We start from the raw sequence: 22,677 nt of genomic DNA, 5'->3' as shown, positions 1-22,677 counted from the left end.
TGGGAGACAGCCTAAAGAGGACTGGATCATTTTGGTATGAATCCTGTTCTCCCCAAAGAGAAGCAAATGGCATGAATGGAATATAATTAAGGGGAATAAAGCATGGGGGAGAGAAAGAGCCAGCTAGAGATGCTGGTGAAGAAGCAGAAAGTCTAAGGAAGGCCAGGAGAAGCGAATCATCTCCAGGAAGATCAGCAGCATAAGCAACACATATCCTATTTCAGCAGCAGCTGGGAAGTCGGGCTGGGGACAAGACGGATTTGAATGGCAGGGGATTAGCGTTGTCAGATGGATGGACAAGAGGATGCAATGACAAGTTGTCTTCCACCCAGGCTGATCGAAGGCAGCATTGTGATGGAATGCAAGCCATATGGCCAAATTGTATTCTTATTTTGTCAGTACTTGCACACATTCAACTCTACTGACAGGTGCCATATGAAGGTAATGAAGCAGGGCACTTCTGGCCCCACACACATCCCATCAATGTGATTAGCAGTGTTCCTTGAGATTGCATACCATATACAGATAGGTGTTCTGTAGTAAAAGCAACCTTATTGCCTCGGTTCTTTCTCAACTCCCTCTCTTCTTGTTGATATTCTGTGGCAATGTTTTACTGCCATGTAACTGAATCTTGAATGCCTCTTCTTTAAACCTCTACCCTTTCTCTTTCTGCCCTATACTGCCTTGATATTTTCAGTTCTTCATTAGACAATTCTATTTCCTGCTCTACTTTTATCTCCAATGACTTCTTAAGACATATTTGTAGTCTTTTCAAACACATATTTGCTGACTTGTGAAAGGGATCAAATACAGCAGTAATTTTTTCTGAAAACTGTCCTGCTCAACCATCTTTATCTGGCACCCTATACCTGTAGTATTCAAAATTGTTTTAAATCTTTGGGGATTTATGTAGGAATTGATGCATGTATCTAAGAAAGTGATAATTTCAGACATAGAAGAGATACTCACTGGGACTGCCTCAAACATTCAAAGGGATGAGAAAATGGAGATCTCTCTGTAGAGCTAAATGTGATTACAGTACATGACTGAGTAAGTCTGAGGAAAGTAGATTTGGACTAAATGAAAGAGAGGAGGCATTTTTAAGTTCTAGAGAAGGCAAGAACCCAATGCTGCCTGTTTATTTTTCTCTGTGTTAGTTAGAAGTGATGGGCCTTGAAGAGAAGAAAAGTCACTATAATTGAACATTGACAAGCCAGTTTGACTGGCCCAATCCAGACCAACACTGTGAGTAAAAAAAATCTGACAATTCTAAGGGAAAATAATTTTTAATTTGAATTCAAGTTCATTTATACTGAGAACCTGGTTACATGAGTTGGATACATTCATTCAGAACACATAAACTTGCCAGGTGTGATCACTCAATACATCTGGAATTCAAAGGAATACATATTTGCACAAATTTTAACCATGAAAAAAACATGGCCAAGAATTATTGACCAAGTAGATTGCTGAATAAAAACAAATATAGAGAAGCTGCAGCCTGTTTTATAAATCATTCGTTAGAGTAAAATGTAGCAATATTTTTCTATTGTGAATTGTTTCCTGGAATCCAATTAGAGTGGCTTATGATACTTGATGATTATTTAAAAGGCCAGTAAACAGTGCTCTAGAGGGTAGGCTTTTCATAAGCACAGCTGCTCATGTCCCAAAAGCTCTAAAATAATCCCTTGTCTGTAACTTTCAGAGTTGTTTGTTCAAAATGTGATCCTGTATATAGATGGACTGTTTTCAACACACCTAGAGATTTAGGCAAAACAAATTATCGTGATAGAGTACTTTCCGGATACTGCTGTACGTGTCAGGTGCTGTGTGCAGTCTGTATGCAACAAAGGTTTCATTTTTCATATTATGAAAACTAGGAGGACAGAGGGGTTGGGAATTTGTTTTATTTTCTCTGTTTTTTTTTTTTTGAAGTTTTTTTGTTTGGTGGGTTGGTTTGGTTTTTGTTGTGTTTTGGTTTTGGAGGCTTTTGTTTGTTTTTGTTTTGTTGTTTTTGTTGGGTTTGGTAGTTTTGTTTGTTTGGTTGGTTTGGTTTGGGTTTTTTTGGGTTTTTTTTGTTAGTTTGGTTTTTTTCCTGCACTGCTCACAGCTGACCCATCCTTGGGCATTTGTCTGAGCATTTTGGTTACAGAGATGACTTTTTTTCCCCTTTGTTGCACTCCTGTCATCCTCAGCCCCGAAGAAAACAAAAAAACAAACAAAAAAATATCAGGAAAATTACTAACAGAACTTCCGCAAATAAGCCAAAGAATGACAAATGCCTTATGACAAGTCAGATGTTCCTCTTTTTAAGAACACAGTAGCTATTCTTCAGGCACGAAGACTTGGCAGAAAATTCAACATTTGGAAACCCACTGAAGACAGAGTAGTTTTTAGTTTCAACAAATATTTTCAGATTTTTTTTTCCCAAAAATATTTTAAAGGATTGCTTCATTCTTTGTGTCATCTGGAGCATACAAAAGAAAAAAAAAAGGTTTTGTTTTGTTAATCAGTTCTAGATTATCTAATTTTTAAACACAAGGTGAAAAGCTGCTCGCTGATACCTATTAAACTGTTCTTTTGAATCACATTAACAGATTGTAGACTATAATGAATGTAGAGAGTGACAGTCTGTATGCTGCATGCTACAGCAGAATGTAGCATTCAGAGATGATGTGAGACAACAGGAAAGCAAAAGATCCTTAAAAGTAAAGCTTTCAAAATTACAACAGCTTTTCTAGGAGTTGAATTCTGGAAGTAGAGAAATATTTTCTCAAGTGTGTATATGGTGGAAAATATGTATGTGTGTATTTATAAGCAGGCTGATTTTGAAGAGTCATTGTGTAAAGGACATTATGGTTAACATTTTGATGTGTGTGTAATTGTACAACTGACTGTATGCTTAATTTTATATTAGTGATACTACGTGTGGGACGCATTACAGGACCAAAAACATTACCTGAACAAAAGTGTAATGTAAGAAAAAGTAACATAAGTCCATTCTAAAGAGCTGCATGCTTGAAATTACTCATCTTTTTTGTTATTCATGTTATGTATATAAAAATTAGGTATATTCAATAATACAACACTGACATCGAAATTTAAAGAATGAAGGTCAGATATGTGATGTGTATGAACTATATGTTTATAACTTCAAAACAATTGGTATGTTTTAATGACTATTTGTTTTAGGTGCATTTTTTCTTTACAAAATGCTTTAAAGTCTTAAAATACTGTTTTATCTGTTTTTCTTTTGTAGAAGAAGAAAAGCTGATAGTTAATTATGGGAAGTTTGCTATACTTTTAATAAATTGGGCTAATTAATCCGAAATGTTTCTTGGAACAATGAGTTCCAATGAAGCTTAGTGAAAAATATTTCAGTATTAAAGGAGATTTAGAAAGCAGATAGGAGGAAAAAAGAAACAATATATAGAAAACTTTTAAAGAAAAAAAAAACAACTCAGGAAATAAAAATACAAAGAAAAGGGCAGTTATCAACCATACACACCAATTGTAGTGTATTAACCATCAATAGTGATTTGCCAATCCTTAACGCAAAGTGACTGAGAAACCTAAATAAAAGATATGTTTGTGACTGCTGAGTTCTTATGGATAGTAAAAAAAAAGGACAGTGTAATATTTAATAGGAAATTAGAAACTGCAGGGAGCAAGTAAATATTCTTTAGGTTTCTTGGACTCAAAAGAAAAGTGGCCTTCGTGTGACCATGAAGGGCTTCAACTAGGTCAGTGGCAGCTTCAGCTGAAGCTCCTCTATGGCAAGGATGCTTTCAGAAACTGAAGGGAAGGGCTTCTGTATCATCAGCAGTCAACAACCACGGGATACATGCAGTGAATCTTAGTCATTAAAGCCAAAAGTCAGAAGATTTTTGTTGTAGAGCCTAGAAGAAAGACATTTTTGACTGAGCATCTACCCCACTTACCTGTTATAAAACAATATAAATTAAAGCAGGTTATAATCCTCATTCTATTATTATTATCAGTATAGATCAATATCTCAATTATCAATATAGTTACTACCATCAATTACTATAATAAAATACTATATTTGGGGATTTATTTCATTTTCATTACTGGAGTCTGGAATAGTTAAATAAAGCAGGAAGATTGCCAGGAAACCAAAGCAAAGCAATTGAGAGACAGTAGACAGAAGTAAAATGTAAGTATTCTCGAATCAATGGCAAAACTAAGTATTAAAATGGTTAGAGATGTGAATAGCTGAATGTTACCTTTAAACTACTTCAATACCTAAATTGTGAAACTACAGAACTGAATCTAATCTGAATCTACCAAACTGATGGCAGTAATAGTCTTTGTCATTTACATTTCAATTACACCAAAGTGTGTGTGTTGATCTTTCAGAGTACAAGTTGGTAAGACTTTTTCACTTCTATTATTCCGTTTTTTCCAAGAGTACTTAGCTTCTGTCTCTCTGGTTCCTCATTAGATTTTCTTTATGTGTCAATTTCTCTTATGGGTCGATGCCTATTTTAATACTTAATTTTTAGGACATTTTCCTTGAAAGACAGAGCATAAAAATATCTGTCACTGTTCTTGAGGTCATGAGACCACACAGCTTTTATACAAGGCAAAGTCGTGCAGTTTCCAGAAAAGGGAAGAGGAATAATGCTCATGAAATATGTGCTTCAGAGCACCCATTTTTGAGGCTCATTATTCACCTCAGGGAGAGTATTTTTCATTTGCTGTCTCTCTGCAGTCAAATTCTCTGAACAAGTCCATCTACATTATCTACATATTAAAAAGCAAGCAAACTAACAAACTGAAAGAATTTTTGGGAGGACTATAGAGAAAAAAAAAGAAGTTTTACATTTGCATTATTCCAAAACTACTTCAAAATATTGTAAGAATTTGTATTTTTTTTATCTACTTTATTCTCTACCAGACTCTTTCACTAATTTTAGCATCTTAAAACCTAAGATGGTGATCCAATTACTTCATGCATAGTGGACCAGGTTTCCCTTGTTTATTTTATTCATATAGTCAGAAACATTGTCCCAGTAAGAAAATCTTGGTGGAAGTAAGATGGATTTATGTGACATGAGTGTCTCAATACCTTGAAAAGACAATATAGAGATTGAGAATCATATTTGTAGGAATAAATTGGCTTTTGCTGCTGCAGAGCTGGTAGATATTTCCCCTTTATTTCTGACACTCAGCTAGACCTTGAAATAAAAAAATAATGAGCACCTTTCAGTTAAATGCTTGAACGAAAATTTAAAGAGGAAGTGAGAACTGCTAATGCGAGACTGCTTAGAACAGCCAAACTGAAAAGGAAAGAAGCTCCTCAAACCTTAAAGAGAGAGAAAAGCAGAATACAGGAGGGATGATAATATATCAACATGGACATAACGCATACATTTTCCCTGCTCACCATTACAGAGAAAAAAAGTCTTGTGACAGAAGAAAGAAGAGGTATTGACAGCAGAAAAATAAGAAAGAAAACCATATTGAGAGACATGTACAATCCCTCCCAGATCAGCACCCAGCAGTGATAATGTGAAGCTGATATTGAAAAGTCATTTTCATATGAAAATGACTTGTGATGGAGTTTCAGACAAAGCACAGCTCCATCAGCCATACTGAACTATTACCTAGCTAAACTTTATGACTGCCCTCTTCCAAAATGTGTAAATGCATGGCTCATTCATGTATTGATAAAACTGTAAATTTTGGCACCAGGATACCCTAGATACTGCCCAAAGGACTTATTTGGGGTCTGAAATACTCTTGTTCATGGATCAATGTTTGTTTCTGAGTAAAGCTTATTGCTTTGCAAATGCACTCTGAGCATAGGCAGAAAGACCATTCAGGAGTTAGTAATGGTCAGCATCATCCATCTGAGTACTCTTGCATGAATTTTATCAAAATAACTAATTGGCAAGGAATCATTAAACAGATACTGCTGCCATTGATGGTTCCTGTATGTCAAGGCTTTCTGTTCACCGTCCCTCTAATTTCCCAGCTCCTTCCAAGATTTCTGTTGTATGAAAATAAATATTGATTTTCTTCTTATTGATTTTACTGTTATCAGTCCAAATGTGAGGCAGTGTGATGTTGTGGCATTCTGTACATCACACCTGCTAAATGAGATTTGTAAAAGGAAATAGTTTGTGAACAGGCCTGAACTTGCTGCCATTATTAATGTCTATGAACTTCTTGAATGATCCGATATGATTTCTTGCTTTCTAAATATCAGAAAAAGGAACATTTCTGTTCTGAAATATGCACTTCTTTTGATCTGATTTTTGCTCAGTAATGTTAATTATTCCACTATCAATGCTGCTTGTCATCAGGCCGACCACAAGCCATGTCTAATACTCACTATTCATCTGATGTTTTTCTTAATATTTTAAAATAAATAATCATAGTTTATTTCTGATGTGAACTTTTTTTTTTTTAATAAGCTTAAGGACTGTAACAAATGTCATTTGCTTTGTAAATATCTGTCTCTTAATTTTTGTTCAGTTTTCTCAGTGCTCCCTTCTGTCTGGCAAAAGCTGTTCTCTATTCCCAGAGCTGTGCTGACATTGCCAATGATGGTAGCATAAAACTCCAACATGGAAATAAAAATAACATGATTCTCCCTGTGTTTTATTTTAGCTGGAAATCAGGGAGATAGTAACAGGGTAGGAAATCAATGAATGCCAAATGGAGGAAAACAATGGGACTCAGGGGGGGAATATTTTGCAGTTTAATTGTAGACATTAGGACTGAAGAGATTAAAACCATTAGGTACTGAAAAACTGAAGTCTGTGGGAGTAAAGGGCAATCAGCAACTCCCTGAGCTATTCACCATTTCTTGTAATAAGACCACAAAACAGTGCTGATGCTTTTGGCTGAACTCTCGTGCTCTGGGGTAAGGCAGTTTTACCCATTCCACGGAATAAATTGAAGTAACTGTAGTTGCAGACTCAAGATTTCCTGAAGCAATCACTTATTTTGCAGAGAAATACAATACTAATAATTTAGGATTATGAGAAATATATGGTGAATTTTTCTTTCATTGGTCTTTTTGATATTTTTATTTCAGAAGTGCATCATGTTTCTCCTTTAAGCCCTCTGATGGTCAGTAAATTTGATTTAGTTACAACTCCTTGTAACAGAGTAAAAGATAAAGACGAAAGACAGCCATCATTTTTCTAGCAAAAGAATATATGATATAACCACAAAAATTTTTTACTTTTCAATTCCTTCAAAATTGATTGAGTTTTTAAATTACAACAAATTTAAAACCAATTCAGATAGCCCTGACCAAATAACATAGGGATTTAAAGAATGAATAAATAAATAACACATATTCCACTAAAGGTTTTGCTAAAAAGAATATAAAGTATGAATTAGGCATCTGTGCTGGCTTGAGAATGTTCACCAGAGGTGACTGTAGCTACCCCTCCTAATTTTCTCCCAGGAATGACTGAGGCAGAACTCCTGTCTGCTTTTCTAGGTCCTGACAGAAAGCCCAGTTTTTTGTTTTTTTTTTTCTCTGTTTGTTGTAAAGTGTTCAGGAACAATGGAACAGTGGAATATAACAGAACTGAATATCACAGGCCATTTAAAATATTTTCCTTGATGGTCAAAGAGTATATTGTACTGGTAAAATTGAAAGGAAAGAAAAAAAAAAAAAGGCTAAACCTGAAAAAAGTATTTCATAGTTTGCTGTAGTTGAAAGACTTTGCAAAAGAAAGAACAATTGTTCTTATTTATATTGCTTTCTTAAGTAAAATAAATTATATTCAGATGAAAAAACAAAAATTACACACATAGAATCTGACTGTTATTGCAGTGTAATGGGGTCATAGGAAATAGCAGACCTCTAGCGCATATAGTACTAAATATTTCCTAATAATCCTTTTAATTTTTACAAAATAAAAGGAAGTTGCTGCATGTGAGTGAACTGAGGTTATTTCTATATGCTATGATACAGTCTTCGTGAGAGAATTTTGGCTAACTTTTAGAATGCAGAAATACCATCCATTATCTGCATCTACATTGGTTTATTATTTGACCTTTTCCTTTCTGAATGTTGTCTATTTGAAGAAATTAAAATGAAATTATTGACACTTTTGATATTTAGACCCATTATCTTTGGCTATTGAAACATTTTGAAAAATTTTCCTTTTTCTAATTATAAAAAATATGGTTCCAAATATTTTCCAAGGTATAGATATTACACTAATCGGTAAAATTTTTCAAGCATGGTCATTCAACACTGGTCATTAACAGGACCAGTGTTGCTTTACAATTAAAACTAAAATATGTATGATACAGAAGGAATTTTTCTACTATATAATGTTTTGTCACAAGTGCTCTCTTACATGTGTTTTTAGTAGTTTTTCTTTAGTAATAGTACATGCCGCCTGCAAGCTGTACAAAAATGCAACTAATGGTGGTATCAACCTGCAGAATGAATATGTACTGACCATGTGAGCTCTCTGAGAAAATTGAGATAGAGAGGCAGAATAATCAAGAAAAAGGACCCCCAGAATAATCAAGTGAGTTTTTATTTCTGAATTTGACACTGACTTTCATGGTTCCTTGTCTATACTTCAGCTTCCTTGTGTAAAAGACAGAAGAAATACTAATTAATGAATACCATATTATTACAATACTGCACATAATGCTGAAGTATTGTGAATTTAATTGCATAATGCATGATCAAACACTTAAAATGAATTTGTAAATGCAGAGACATTTTTAGTGAACAGGGTGACATCAGACTGCAGACAGGTCATTAGAGAGGTTCCACAGGGCTCCATGCTCAGCCCCATGCTCTTCAACATCTTCATGAATGACTTGGAGGCAAGACTGGAAGGGACACTATGCCAGCAACACTAAATTTAGAGGATAGAGAGACCCTGAAGAGAGACCTTGGGAAATCAGAGGGCTGGGCTATTTGAAGTTTAACAGGGGAAAGTGCTGGATTCTGCACCTGGGATTGGATAATTCTGGTCATGTGTACAGACTGGGGAATGAGATGCTAGAAAGCAGCGCTGGGGAAAGGGACCTGGGGGTTCTGGTCAATGGAAAGTTGAACATGAGCCAGCAGTGCCCTGGCAGCCAGGAGGGCCAAGCCTGTCCTGGAGGGCATCAGGCACAGCATGGCCAGCTGGGCAAGGAAGGGGATTGTCCTGTTCTGCTCTGAGCTGGGGCAGCCTCACCTCGAGTGCTGGGGGCAGTTTTGGTACCACAATATAAAAAAACCTATTTAACTATTAAAGAGGATTCAAAGGAGAACAATGAAGATGGTGAAGGTTGTGGAGGGGAAGCCATACAAGGAACTGCTGAGGTCACTTGGTCTGTTCAGGCTGGAGGAGACTGAGGGGACACCTCATGATACTCTTCAACAATCTCGTGAGGGGAAGATATGGGGCAGGTACACATCTCCTCACTTTCATGACCAGTGAAAGGATTTGAAGAAATTACATTAACTGATTTGGGAAGGATTATGCTATATATCAGGAGAAGGTTTTTCTCCCAGAAGGTGGTCAGGCATTGGAAGAGTGTTTTCAGGGAAGTGGTCACACACCAAGCTTGACAGACTTCAAGAAGCATTTGGGTGATGCTCTCAGGCACATGGCATGACTCTTGGGGCATCCTGTGCAGGGCCAGAAGTTGGACTCGATGATCCTTGTGGGTTCCTTCCAACTCAACATCTTTTATGATTCTAAAAGAAACAAAAAATATAACACACTTCGGGAAGAGAACAAAATCCTAAGAATCAACTGTGTGCATAATCCCACAGGGGAAATGTAAACTCTGGTAGTTCAATGAATGGAGAGAGACTGGTTTCATTTGATTTGTAATCTTGAATTTTAGTATGTGAGAAATTCACACAATTAAACAGATAAAAGATTATCCATGAACTCATGATAATTCTTACAGGAATTACTCTAAGTTATATTTTTCATTTAGTTTTCAGGGTGTAATAGTAATTGAATTGTAAACAAATATATATGGATACTGAAAACAGGATCATTTATATCTATGTCACTCCTGAAAAAAACATTTATGAAGCTATCCATGTTATAAAACATTTTGAGTGATAGAAATTCCAGTAGTTTATTTAATCTTTCTTTCTGTTAGACCTCCATCTGTTTTCCCTGAGAAACAATCCATGTCTCCCTTGCTAGTTAATGTCATTATTCCTTCTCCTTCACAATACCTTTTACATAGCCAAAGACCATCATCATGTTTCTAAACCTAATAAACCTATTTTCTTCAACTTTACACATAGTTGTGTTTCCAGGATCTATTTCTACACTTCTTACTATTTCATGGGCTATCATGAATTGAATCAAACTAAGATGCTTAATGCTGGAGTTAATATTCCAGCTCAGATATTACGACCACTTAGAAGAGGAAATTGTGACTTCAGGGGTTTTTTTGCAGGTAATAGCTCAGTTATTATCTCATTAACTTAAATGAGTTTTTATCATTAGTGTGATATTTTTGATTAATATATGCTGTGACCATAATTCTGTTCACCGTCCTTTTAGCAATTTATGCAGTGCTTCTGCCCAGACAGGTTTTCTACACCCTGTGGTTGCACAGGCACTTACATCTAATTGTGTGTAAAACTTTGTGCGTTTCATTACTAGGTTACATCCTAATTTTCCACACAGTTTCTCATATTTGCCAAGTTTATTTAGATATTTACATTTTTCCTCCAGTATTTTTGGACTTTGTCAAAATTTAACTTTATGATTTTAATTATTAGAACTCCAGACTTAAAAACCCTATACCACATATTATAGTTTGAGAGTGCTGCTCTCTGGAAAACACTCTTGCCAGTTAGGTGATGATATCATAACAGTTTAATTTTTCTAGATTTCTTATGAAAATCCCAGAAAGGTGGGAAAAGCTTGCTGAAATGAAGATATGTGATATCTAAGATTTCCCTTCTATTCACAAAGTCTATTATTCTGTCATAGATAGAAATTAGTTTGGTTTAATATGATCTAGTCTTCACAAATTCATGTTGACTGTTACTCTTCCTTTTATCTACCAAGTAGAAAAATTTCTTTTAGTGTGTGTATTCTACTATTTCTCCAGGATCTGGAAAAACTCTGGATATGAACCAACAGTTGCACTTATGTCACGATCTGGTTACTGAAGTTATTAGAAATGCCTGTGCCTGAATTAACATGCAAATGAGACCATATGCCAGTGACAATAATATGGGTTTTATTTGATAGTAAATATGAGGGAGAGAATGAGAGAGAGAGAGAAAGAAAGAGAGAAAGAGAGAAAGAAAAAGAGAAAGAAAGAAAGAGAAAAAGAAAGAAAGAAAGAAAGAAAGAAAGAAAGAAAGAAAGAAAGAAAGAAAGAAAGAAAGAAAGAAAGAAAGAAAGAAAGAAAGAAAGAAAGAAAGAAAGAAAGAAAGAAAGAAAGAAAGAAAGAAAGAAAGAAAGAAAGAAAGAAAGAAAGAAAGAAAGAAAGAAAGAAAGAAAGAAAGAAAGAAAGAAAGAAAGAAAGAAAGAAAGAAAGAAAGAAAGAAAGAAAGAAAGAAAGAAAGAAAAAAGATGGGGGGGGGGGCAGACAGAAAGACAGTGACAGAAAGAGAATAAAGAGAATATCACCACTCCATGCCTCCCAGTGATATTCTGTTGACCCTCTCCAGCTGGTCTTCTTAGTGGTGAAGGTTCTACCAGAAAGCAAGGAGACTGATGGGTAAATATACACTCAGGCTCGAGTGGGGCGGAGTGGGGGTGTGGGGGGGTGAAGGCATTTCAGGGGGTCTTTGATGGATTGTGACACCCCCTCCGCTGTCTCTCATGTGAGTGTCCCATGGATGTGGCCTTCCCGGGGTCCTGGGTTGGGGGTTTCAGAGCTGGGCCAGTTTGTGTAAGGGAGGATGGGTCACTGCCTCTAACCAGAGGTTACAGCTGAAGCCTCCTGCCCAGATCCCTGTTTCGGGGAGAGGGTTTGTAAATCTGGCTTCTGCGAGCTGCGGTCTCTCCCACCCCAAATTGAGCCAGGGAAGAATCTCTGCTGACTTTGGCTTTATTGTGGATGAATTTATTTTCTTCAGCTTTGTTTGTTTTTTCCTGGGTCCGAGATGATTAAAGAATGGGTTTTCCTTCATCTAATCTTAGTGATTTAACTTGGAGTCCAAAGTCCCAGTCAGGCATCTTCAGGGAGGCATCTTTGGTTGTAGCTTCTTTACACAGTTTTTGTTATAATGAGCAAAACTTTATATCAATGTTTGTGGTATGAAATTTTTCCGTCTCTGACAACTTGAAGCCCAGAAAACCAACTATATCATGGGCTGCACTAAAAGCAATGTGGCCAACAGGTCGAGGGAGTTGATTCTGCCCTTCTGCTTTGCTACCATGAGATCCCACTTGGAGTAATGAATCCACCTCTGAGACTCTCAGCAATGGACCTGCTGGAGCAAGTTCAGAGGAAAGTCAGAAAGGTGATTTACAGGGATGGGAAATCTCTCCTAAGAAGAGAGATTGCCTATGGCAGAGGAATTGGAACTAGATGATCTTTAAGGTCTGAAAGCATTCAATGATTGTGTGTTTCTATGACTGATGTTAACATGATTGGTCTATACTTTTCATAGTTCTTGAATCGCCTTATTTCTAAACACAAATTATCCTTGTGTTTTTCCCGTCCTCCATAATTTCTTCAGTACCTACCTTTGGCAGTTTAAGGATTATGTTAACAATGTATTTCAGAATAAGTACTTCATCAACTCTCACTAATTTGAAGGGGAAGTAACATATGCAAATATGTCTAATGTTTCCATGCTTTGTTGTAACTGGAGTTCCTATTCTTCTGCAAATGATGCCAGTGACTTTTTTTAATGAAGACTGAACTAAAAAGGTATCAAATTGATTCCCTTCCCAAAGTCATTGCTTGATACTTTATAGTTCCCTTATTCTTCTGCCTAGCAGTAAGACATTTAGTTTCCTGGTCTTCCTCTTATAATGTGGTTTGGAATTATTACTTTGTTTACATATTTGAAAATGTTAAAGGTGTCATTGATTAGCAATAACCAACATAATGTTGGATTTGCAAAGCTGTAGTGTAAGTCATTACAAGTTTCTGATATAAAAGGAACATTAGAAGAGAAAGAAATGTGACGTGCCATTTGAAAATCAAGGTGACTTGACAAGCAATTCCTTTATCTAAAGGTTCCAGTGGTATCAGAATACCTGTGTGACTGTCCAGGGAATTAATATGACAGTAGCAGAGGGAAATATCATATTCCTTCACAACCTGTGCATGTAAAGACCTGCAAGTAGTCCATACCTGGATGTCTGCTGATGTTCCAGTATGTTTATTGTTACAGCAGTGGTGCACTTCCACTACCTGGCACCTGGGCACAAACATGCTCTTGAAAGCCATCCCCATCTCCCCCTTGCACCATATTTGCTTCCATATACTGACTGTCTATACTGACAAGAAATCCACTTCAGAATGCAGCTTTGAAACATCCTAATGCAGAATGTAGTGGGGTTCTTCTGAGCATGTGAAAACAAATACAGTGGGCAGTGAATTAATAATATAGATTTATTTTACTTTAAAAGTAATTATAAACAGAGGAGAGCAGCATGAGAGATAGTGTGCAGCATGACATGAAGCTGAAATTAAATGTTTTTGCTGCAGGAATTATTAGTCTAGTGTGTAAGGTGGCCACTAATAAATGGTGTTGCTGTTGCTAGGAGCTATCAAAAGAAATGTCACTCTTCACAGCAAGTGATGAAATTTGACATATGGCATCAAAGGATCATTAAAACTACACCTGCTGCAGAGGAGGTTGTGTCTTTTGAGAGACTTTCAAGCAGAAAAGGTTATTCCAAGAGTGTAAAAGGGTATGCCTTCTTTTCTTTAGTTCTTAATAGGTAATTAAGAAGCTGTAAAAATAGGAAAAACGGTCAGAAAAAGGATACAAAGGAAGATCCAGCCTTCTTGATTTTCAATGTTTTATGGAGTAAAAGTAAGAAACTACCAAGATAATTTCTTTCTAAAGTCTACAGCAACACAATTGAGGATAAATCATTGATAAACATACACATAGCTGGAAAAGTTCACTATCTTTTCTCAAAGTTCAGTTCTGCATTCTACAGCTATTACCATGATGAAACTTCTCTATTAGTTTTGATAGCATTTTAAAGTGTGAACATTGAGAATTTTGGTTAGAAGCCTGAAACAGTTTGATATTCAGTTTGTCATGCACACATTGAACTATGTATAAGAAAATTCCTGTTGACTTCAGTGGATGTCAGCACAATTTCTGAGTCACCACCCAATTTATACTATAGAACAACTCTATTTCATAGTAATGAAGGTTTCTGTTGTAATTATATCTGTGATTTTATTTCTGAATTAGAATGGAATTTTCATATATTTTTCTATATTTCATCTCCTACAGTTCTTATTCTTATTTCAGACAAACAAATACGCACATAAAGATTTGTTTATTGCCTGTGCAGATTTCTTAGAAGTTATTGCTAGAAATTAATGCACATAGAGAAAGGATTCAAATAAAACTTTGCTATAAAGCTGATACTTATAAAGTTGCAATGTGGCTTTACTGGGAAAACTGAAAACCAATACAGCTTAAAAATATTAAAAATAATTAGTGTCTATGTGTATTTAGTGGTTACACAGAGCAAAACCTATGAACAATTGCTAATTATGTTGCTTCTCTGAAATAGGTATAGTCACAAAATCATTCACATTTTTATCTTTCTCCTTTGCATTCTCCATGGACTGGCAGTCTAGGATTTTCCAAATTATATTTTATTGCTAGCTCTGCCACAATCTCCTAGATAGCTGTGGCCAGGTCATTACATTGCATTTCATTATACCAGTCTGCAAAATAATGGTAGTGTTACTAAAAAGGTCCTAGATATTACTATAGGTATTTCAATTTTATTCCTTTAAGCTAATGCATTTTGAATGTTTCCATGGACAATGCTGCATATGTTGACCTCTGCTAATATATATACTATATAATCACTGAGGGAAAATTCATAGATTTATAGAATCCCAGAGTATCTCAAGCTGGAAAGGACTACAAGAATCATGAAGTCCAACTCCCTGCTATTTGCACAAGCCCACCTTTACGTAGCTAAAAAATATTTCAGCTCACTTTTAAATAACCCTAATTTTCAATTCTGATAACATATAGGAACAATCAATGCAGTGTTAAGAAACTGTGCAGAGCCAGTAGATATGAAAGCTGTTGTACAATGTATATGCTGAATCTCCAATTACCCAAAGCTTTAGATTCCAGTTTTCAGCACTGATTCCAAATATTATTTTGCTTCATTTATTTTTGTTGTTAAGTAATGTGGTCTACCTTTATCAAGATGATTCAAAATCATGATTCCTTATATAATATTTCTATCCACAGCCTTAAAAGCTGATAATGTTGAAGTCTGTAAGAAAATAATTGATTTGCACACTTCTGCTTTCTAACAATGAAAAAAAAATTTGATCTTTTTCCATTAATTTCTTTTAAGTGCTGGAAATCAGATAGTGACATTAAAAATGGGAAAAGGAAGGCCTGAATCTTAAAACTGCTTCAGACCCAGTTTTCAGTCAATCTTTGGCTAAAACAGGCAAGTATTTCTATAGCAGTCTTTCTACTATGTTTTGTTCTGTGCTTCAGGAGACCAGAGAATAAGAAACTAAGTTTCTCAAAACTGAACAAGCTTATCAGAAACCCAAGGGGATCATAGATGATTTGGTTACAGTGGTGATAAAGAAAGTTTTAGGTTGATCTTTCTCTTTTGTAACAAGCAAATATGGAGCTACGGAGAGTGATTTGTTAATCATACTCTTGGAGCTAATTTACAATGAAGATGTCAACTTAAAACAACATGCATTTCTATTATTTGACTGGAATAGGAGTGATAGTTCTGGCAAAAAGCCACAAAAGCTTTTTCAAATGGATTAAGAGAATATTCTATCTGGGTTTGAATCTAGACATCAGCGGAATAGTGTGTTAAAAGAATACAAAAAGTCGTAAGTGCTTCATCTATTTTACAGTATTTCCTTCAAACAACATTGTTTCAAGATCAGAATCAGCTACAGCCCAATAAATAAACAATCTTGAGCAATTATATTATGATTTGTTCTTACTCTAAGTCCAGTAAGTATACTAGCAGTGAATAACAATTTATCCTCTTTGAAGGTCATGAAATTTTAATACATTTTAAATTAATAGTAATAAGGTTGAAGTTTAAAATTACACTAGCTAAAACTGAAAAATTCAATTTTTTTAGTTGGCTCATGATTCACCAAGTCTTACCAGATGCTTTTTGTTCCTTTTTTTCTTCTTCTTGCTTTGGACAGTTGGTTCATCTTATCCTTACTCTTTTTTGCTGGTAATCTCCCTCTCACTCAACCACATGATTATGTTTGTATATGCATTTAGTATTTGTTTATATATGTTATGTTCATTTATGCAGATTCTTTCATTCATCTGAATCCCAGGATTTGCAAAGGAAGTGTGTCAGTATTTTATATTCTGAAGGATACAACATTTAAAAAAAAATCCCTGGTATTTAAATGGGTTTCCCATACAGAGAATTTTTTATACAAGTTTGTTTTTCAGGGTAGTTGTGATGTATAGAAATTATCTACATAGAAGAGTAACTTTCATCTTCTCTGATTAATGAGGGAAATCTAAAAAATAAACACCATGTTTAAATTGCCACACAAGGGAAGAAAAAAATACTTTGGAGAATTAAATTCAACTTTTATTGCAAGTAACTACAAAGAGAGGGACTGGTTTTAAACCTAAAATAGCGGTCTAATTTTCTTACCAGTATGGGCTTAGATATTCACCCGTTTTTTGGTTGTGAGGTTATTTTAAATGTAGTTTAGATTGGCATGATCATTTTAAAACTGCTGGTTTCAATTGCATCTGGAAGTCACTGGAAGCCTGGAAATGCAAGAGGGATAAATGCAGGAAATGGTGTATAAAATTTTAAAATGGGCAGTAGCCTTTTATTCTACACACATAGGTATTAATGTCCGCCAGGGAAGTTCTTCAATAACTTGTCTCCACCAGTAAATTATGTATAGTTTCTGAGATACAATAAATTCCATTTCTTGCATTATGGCTATAATCAGGGTGCTGGGTTTCAGTTCTTTTCATCAGAAGTTTTGTCTCTTAGTGGTTGATAGACTGATGGGTCTCATTAAGTTTAGATTGCACCTATCTGTATTAAGGTACCTTTACCTCTTTCCAGAAATAACTGCAATGAAGTCACATGGAAAAAATATTAATCAGTAACACAAAATTTTGCTGATTTAGGAGACTGTTACATCCATCAAACTGTCAACTTTGAATGTTATGTTTGTTTATCGCATAGAGCTCACAGTCTTTCATGATTAATCTTCAGTAAAAGAAGGAAAGGCAATCAACAAAGTACAACATTCTGTTGACAGATGTATTCAGTGTTTCATCTCCTGACCTCAGTTTGGAAGTGGAATCATGAAAAGAAAAGATTCTTCATTGTTATGAAGAAAAAGCCCATTTTTCTTGATCAAAAGAAAAAAAAGAACCCCAGGATCTGAAGATCAGAGTTAATATTTATTTCAGCAAATCTCATTTTCCATTGGATAGTAAACCTACATATTGTTTGGTGTTTTTCTTCTAGTATATTGATAGTTTATATTCTTGTTCTTTATAGAATTTCTGTTTTCTTTGTTATTTGCAGACTAGTTACAGTTGTGTTGTCTGAATAATCACTTGAAAACTCAGCATATGCATGGATAAGAATGATGAGAGAGCTTTCCATCTCATAGGAATTCCATATACAACAGGAGAAAAAGTTCACTTCGTTTGCCCATGGTACCCAAATACAGTGAATTAATGATCTATAAACATAGTTTCCTTTGCTCTCCCCTGCAGCATTCAGTTACAGGTTCATAATAAAGATTATGTCTACTCTGACTACAGTGTTACTATGGAGATTTCCTGGCATTTCTTAAATCTTCATTATTATATCTCATTACTTCCTCATCACACTAGCAAATACTTGCCACTATATTTTTTAAAAAATATGCAATGAAAACTCAGGTGCCTAACCATACATATATTAGTGATACATGTGAAAATTAAAGGTACTAAAGCTCTAAAATTAAAATGTATCATGTGACCTGCCAGTAAAAGTGTATTCTTGGATTATTCATACACAATGGTTTATTTATGCTAATTTTTGGTGTAGGTTTTTTTCAAGTTTCAAGAAATCTTTGAACCATTTCATAATATCACATTCTAGAATGGTCTGCATATTTTTTATCTGCCACTCTTCAGATTTTATTTCTTCCTAAGATTATTTGAAATGATTACTACACCATACTCAACACATGCAGTCAAATTAATTTTATGCAGTTTTTACAATATCCCAAACTACAATGTTTGATTAGGGCATTAGTGCAGGCTGCAAACATAAACCCTATTCTTTACTGCTATTTGTATGAGATGGGTAGAAGTGCTGTTTCAAAGTACCATACCAGGCAAATTGATTGATACCTGCCAGGGAGAACATCAGCTTCTATCTTTCAGAATATTTAATATGATTATTTCAAAAGCATGAAGAGGCAACTTTATCTGCTTTAAAGCAGCTTCTCCTCTGGCTACAACTTGATTGCATGTTTCAAAATGGCAGTACCTTTTAATATGTTGGCATGAAGTGTAAGTGATGCCACAGCTGGTAATGACAAATCCATGCAGTTTGGCCATTTAACTTACATCACGCTAAATAGCTTAGTGCTTTAAGACACACTGCTTTAGAAACAAAGAAGAATATTATTTAAACTCTAATGTGAAACTTCTGTGGTTTAGATTCACCTTTCAAAGCTACATTTGGTGTAGACTTTAAGTAATTCTTGAACTATTTTTTAACCTCTTGAAATGTATTCCATTTGAAAATTTCCCAAATAAGCAAAGAACGTGATATTTGAAGAAATAGAGACAAGCTCTTTTCAAATTATAGCAATTAGTGAGCTTCTAGCAGTTGATAGGTCTCTGCATTATCAACAATCCCTTCTTCTTTCCTCCCCTTACACACTTCAAATTACAGATATATCTTTGATTTTCACCTGAATACATTTTGACAGATTTTGAAATGTAATATGTACTAACTGTACTTCTATCCTCAAATGGCAAGCAAGATATGCTTTCCATGTACTGTCATATTCTGTGAAATATGTTACCCTCCAGCAGAATTATTCTCTATTTCCTTTATTAATACATCATATCAGCTGTATATAGCATTGGGCTGTTTAATTTTTCCCAGCTGCATTATTGAAAGTGTAAGCCACTAGACTGTCCACAGCAGTATAATATTTTATGTTTCCCTTGCATATTATCTGGTGATTTTGAAACTCTCTATTCCTTTGTTTCATATCTAAACCTCAGAGTTAATTTTCAGACAGCAGTGAATACAAAACAGCAGTGAGGAGTCCTGAAAAGGTAGAAGTACCATTGTAAACCACTGATGGCATCAATTTTGGTATTATATCATTGTCACAAAAGAAATGTTAATAAGATTGAATAATACCAGTGTTCCTGGAATTAATGACCATTGAATTTTGGGATGTATCTCATTTGATTTGTTTTGTTGAAAGTTCCAAAATCTTCACATATTTTTGGAAGTGCTCTTAGGCAAAGGGCTCACTTGGTCATCCTTCTGAGCTAGTCAAGATATGAAGTATTAGTTAAAGGTCTATTTGTGTCTGAGTGCAATTCTGATTTAACATTTTATCCCATGATATATAAAACACTAGTTATCTTAATATTTTAATGACCTAAAGATTATGATTTTTTTTTAATATTTGAAACATGACTATGTATAACCTTGCTCTGTGTACAGTTTAGTGCCTTAGCACAGGAAAGCTTGGTGACATGGTCCTTGTCAAGCAAAGCTGAGGAAAGAAAAGCTGTTCCTTGAGCTACTTCTTTTGATTGCTAATAATAAGAGGAGGTGACATTATTTTTTATCAGAAGAACCAAGATTTCTGCAGTTAGGAAAAAAATGAAGAATATTTCCATTTCTTTAAAGACCCTTTGGCTAAGACTGTTTTGTCATAGGCTGTCATCACAGTGTATTTTCATTTATATGAAAAAAGAAGACATGACAATTTTCAATTTAATCCTATATACTATGGATAAAAAGGAAATTCTTATGGACTAGAGACATTTCTTTATCTACTGAAAAGATAAAATGAAGATAGAAAATTACCTCAGAGTATGAATAGTTGTTCTTCAGAAACAATTACACTTCAGAAAGGTTGATAATTCTGCAATAAGGCAGTGGTTTAGTTGTGCTACTCTCTGTAGAATCATAAAGAATTTTCCAGCTGTTAGATAAGACATTATTGTACAACATTTTAGAAATAATTTCATGCTCTTTATAATGCATTCTATTTTTTATGAATGTTGGTTCTTATTAAAGAACTTCTGCAGTACAGAAATTAGAATGAAGATCTATTTTACTAAAAAAAAAAAAGTTACAACAAAATGAAATATACCTCAGTATCAAAGTAAGAGCATCCCGCTGTTAATACTGCATTCACAGAAAGCTGTAAGATTCTTCTCTAGGTCTATGAATCACTATGAATATACATACCACATTTATGATGTTTATGCTTTGCTCTGAGGCACCTCTAAGTGGCCTTCTGCCTAAATTTTTTATCCATCAAGCACTATAATTCGTGTATGAAAGTCATCTTTGTCCAAGTAGTATTATGGTCACTTTGTTATTTTGATTTTATCTGAGAGGTGAACATCCAGTTTTTCCTTCAGATGATTTTTCTTTTTCTTTCTGAAAACTGAACTTCATTAAGGCAGAAATACTATAGAGTAAACACCACTGGTTTGACACTAAGTAAATTGTAGAAAATAAAATGTGGTTTTAAATTAATAAGAACTTTCATGTATTACTAAATATTTTAAATGGGGAAAAAAAACTCAATAAGAAGGAGATTTCTTAATTTTTTTTCAGGTATATGCTCTTTTTGATTGGATTGGAAAAAAATAAGGTATAGATTTACATTGAAAGTCTCAATGGAGAGGTAAATGTGATGGTTCATTGCATCTCAGATACCTGGGAAAAGCTTAAAAACATATATAGATTTAAGTGGAAATTTCGTGCATCCTTGAACATTCTTTGGTTTTCCTTCATTCAAAACTTCAATTAAAATAAATGGAAATATTATGTTTCTACAAGTTAACAGGATATAGTTGACAATGCAGCAACTGAAGGCAGGGTTATTTCATTATCAAATTGCAGCAACTGAGAACACTTTAAAACTGAATTTTATGAATTATGAAAAGAAATTATTCGAATTCAAAATCAATACAATAAATTTCTGAGATTATAAGAAAGTATATAAGGCTGCAAGTGTCATTAGGTGCTCTTTAAAAAAATCAGTTATTTTTCGTTAGTGTAGAGATGCAGAAATACAACATGCAAGCATCAGGTGAAGAAGTAGCTTGAGTTGCTACTGTCAATTACTTTAGTTTCAAGTTTTAGGTTGATCTTTCTCTTTTGTAACAAGCAAATATGGAGCTTGTAGGTAGGTTGATTGTCTAATTTTGTCTGCTTTTCACAAAACCAAAGTTAGTACTTTCTGAATAGTGAAAATTTCCTCCCACTAAAAACTACATAAAATATTGTAAATCTTCCAAGGGAAAACCTGTATGCTTTCTTTATGAAATATACTTTATGAAAAGCTATGGAACCCCTCAGCATCTGAAATAGATTTTTGAAGCTATTAGTTGATTATGAGGAAAAGTTCTTTCAATTTGGCTTTATCATACAAAACCAAGTAGGTACCAGGAAGATGAATGCTGAATTGTTCAGCCATTCAGCACTTCTTCTGCTACCCCTCATGCTGAATAGTAAATTAAAGAGATGAGTACCTCAGGTCCCTGTATTTTTTAGGGTTTGGCATCAGGACAAAGCTAGGTACTGAAGGATCTCCGGGATCCCTGACCTCCAGCCTTAACAACTTGACCTCCAGCCATTGCTGTCATATGTTTAATATGGAAATTGATTTCCAAAAAGCAAACATGAAACAATCGTTTAACTTTCCAACTGGAAAACATTAGTTGTACAAAAGAGTAGTGTCTACCAGGAATAATTTCACCTGAAATGTCTTATACAGCTAGAGCCACCACGCCTCTCAGGCTTGGTATATCTGTCCACAGGGAAAGTAAAGTATATTTATTTTTAACATTAAATTATCAAAAAATAAATCAATTATATGTTTCTAAGATAGTCCAGCTTCTCCATATTTCATGATGTATTTTGCTTCTGGAACTGAAAGTTAAGAAACTTCTCTTACTTCAGTACATAAAAGGCACCATGTAAAGTGAAAATAACATTAAAAAGTCTTTGAGGTCAGAACTCCATTAAGTTAAAAAATACTGAAATGAGATCATTCAGGGAGACTGAATCAGAAGCAACTGCTTTGCCAAGCTGCAGCTGATTTCTGTTTATTTTTACCTGGTAAATTCCATATGCATAAACAAATTATGGCTGAACTCAGGACTGAAGTTGAGTCATTTTTCCCTCTTTACAAAGAGAATATCAGGTATTTGGAGGGGGAAAAAAGAAAACTAGGAAGAATAATACAGTGTTTATTTCTAGAGGCAGAAAC

This window comes from Taeniopygia guttata, chromosome 2 (assembly GCF_048771995.1).
Source record: "Taeniopygia guttata chromosome 2, bTaeGut7.mat, whole genome shotgun sequence".
NCBI lineage: Eukaryota > Metazoa > Chordata > Aves > Passeriformes > Estrildidae > Taeniopygia > Taeniopygia guttata.
Note: the sequence above shows the minus strand (reverse complement) of the source record.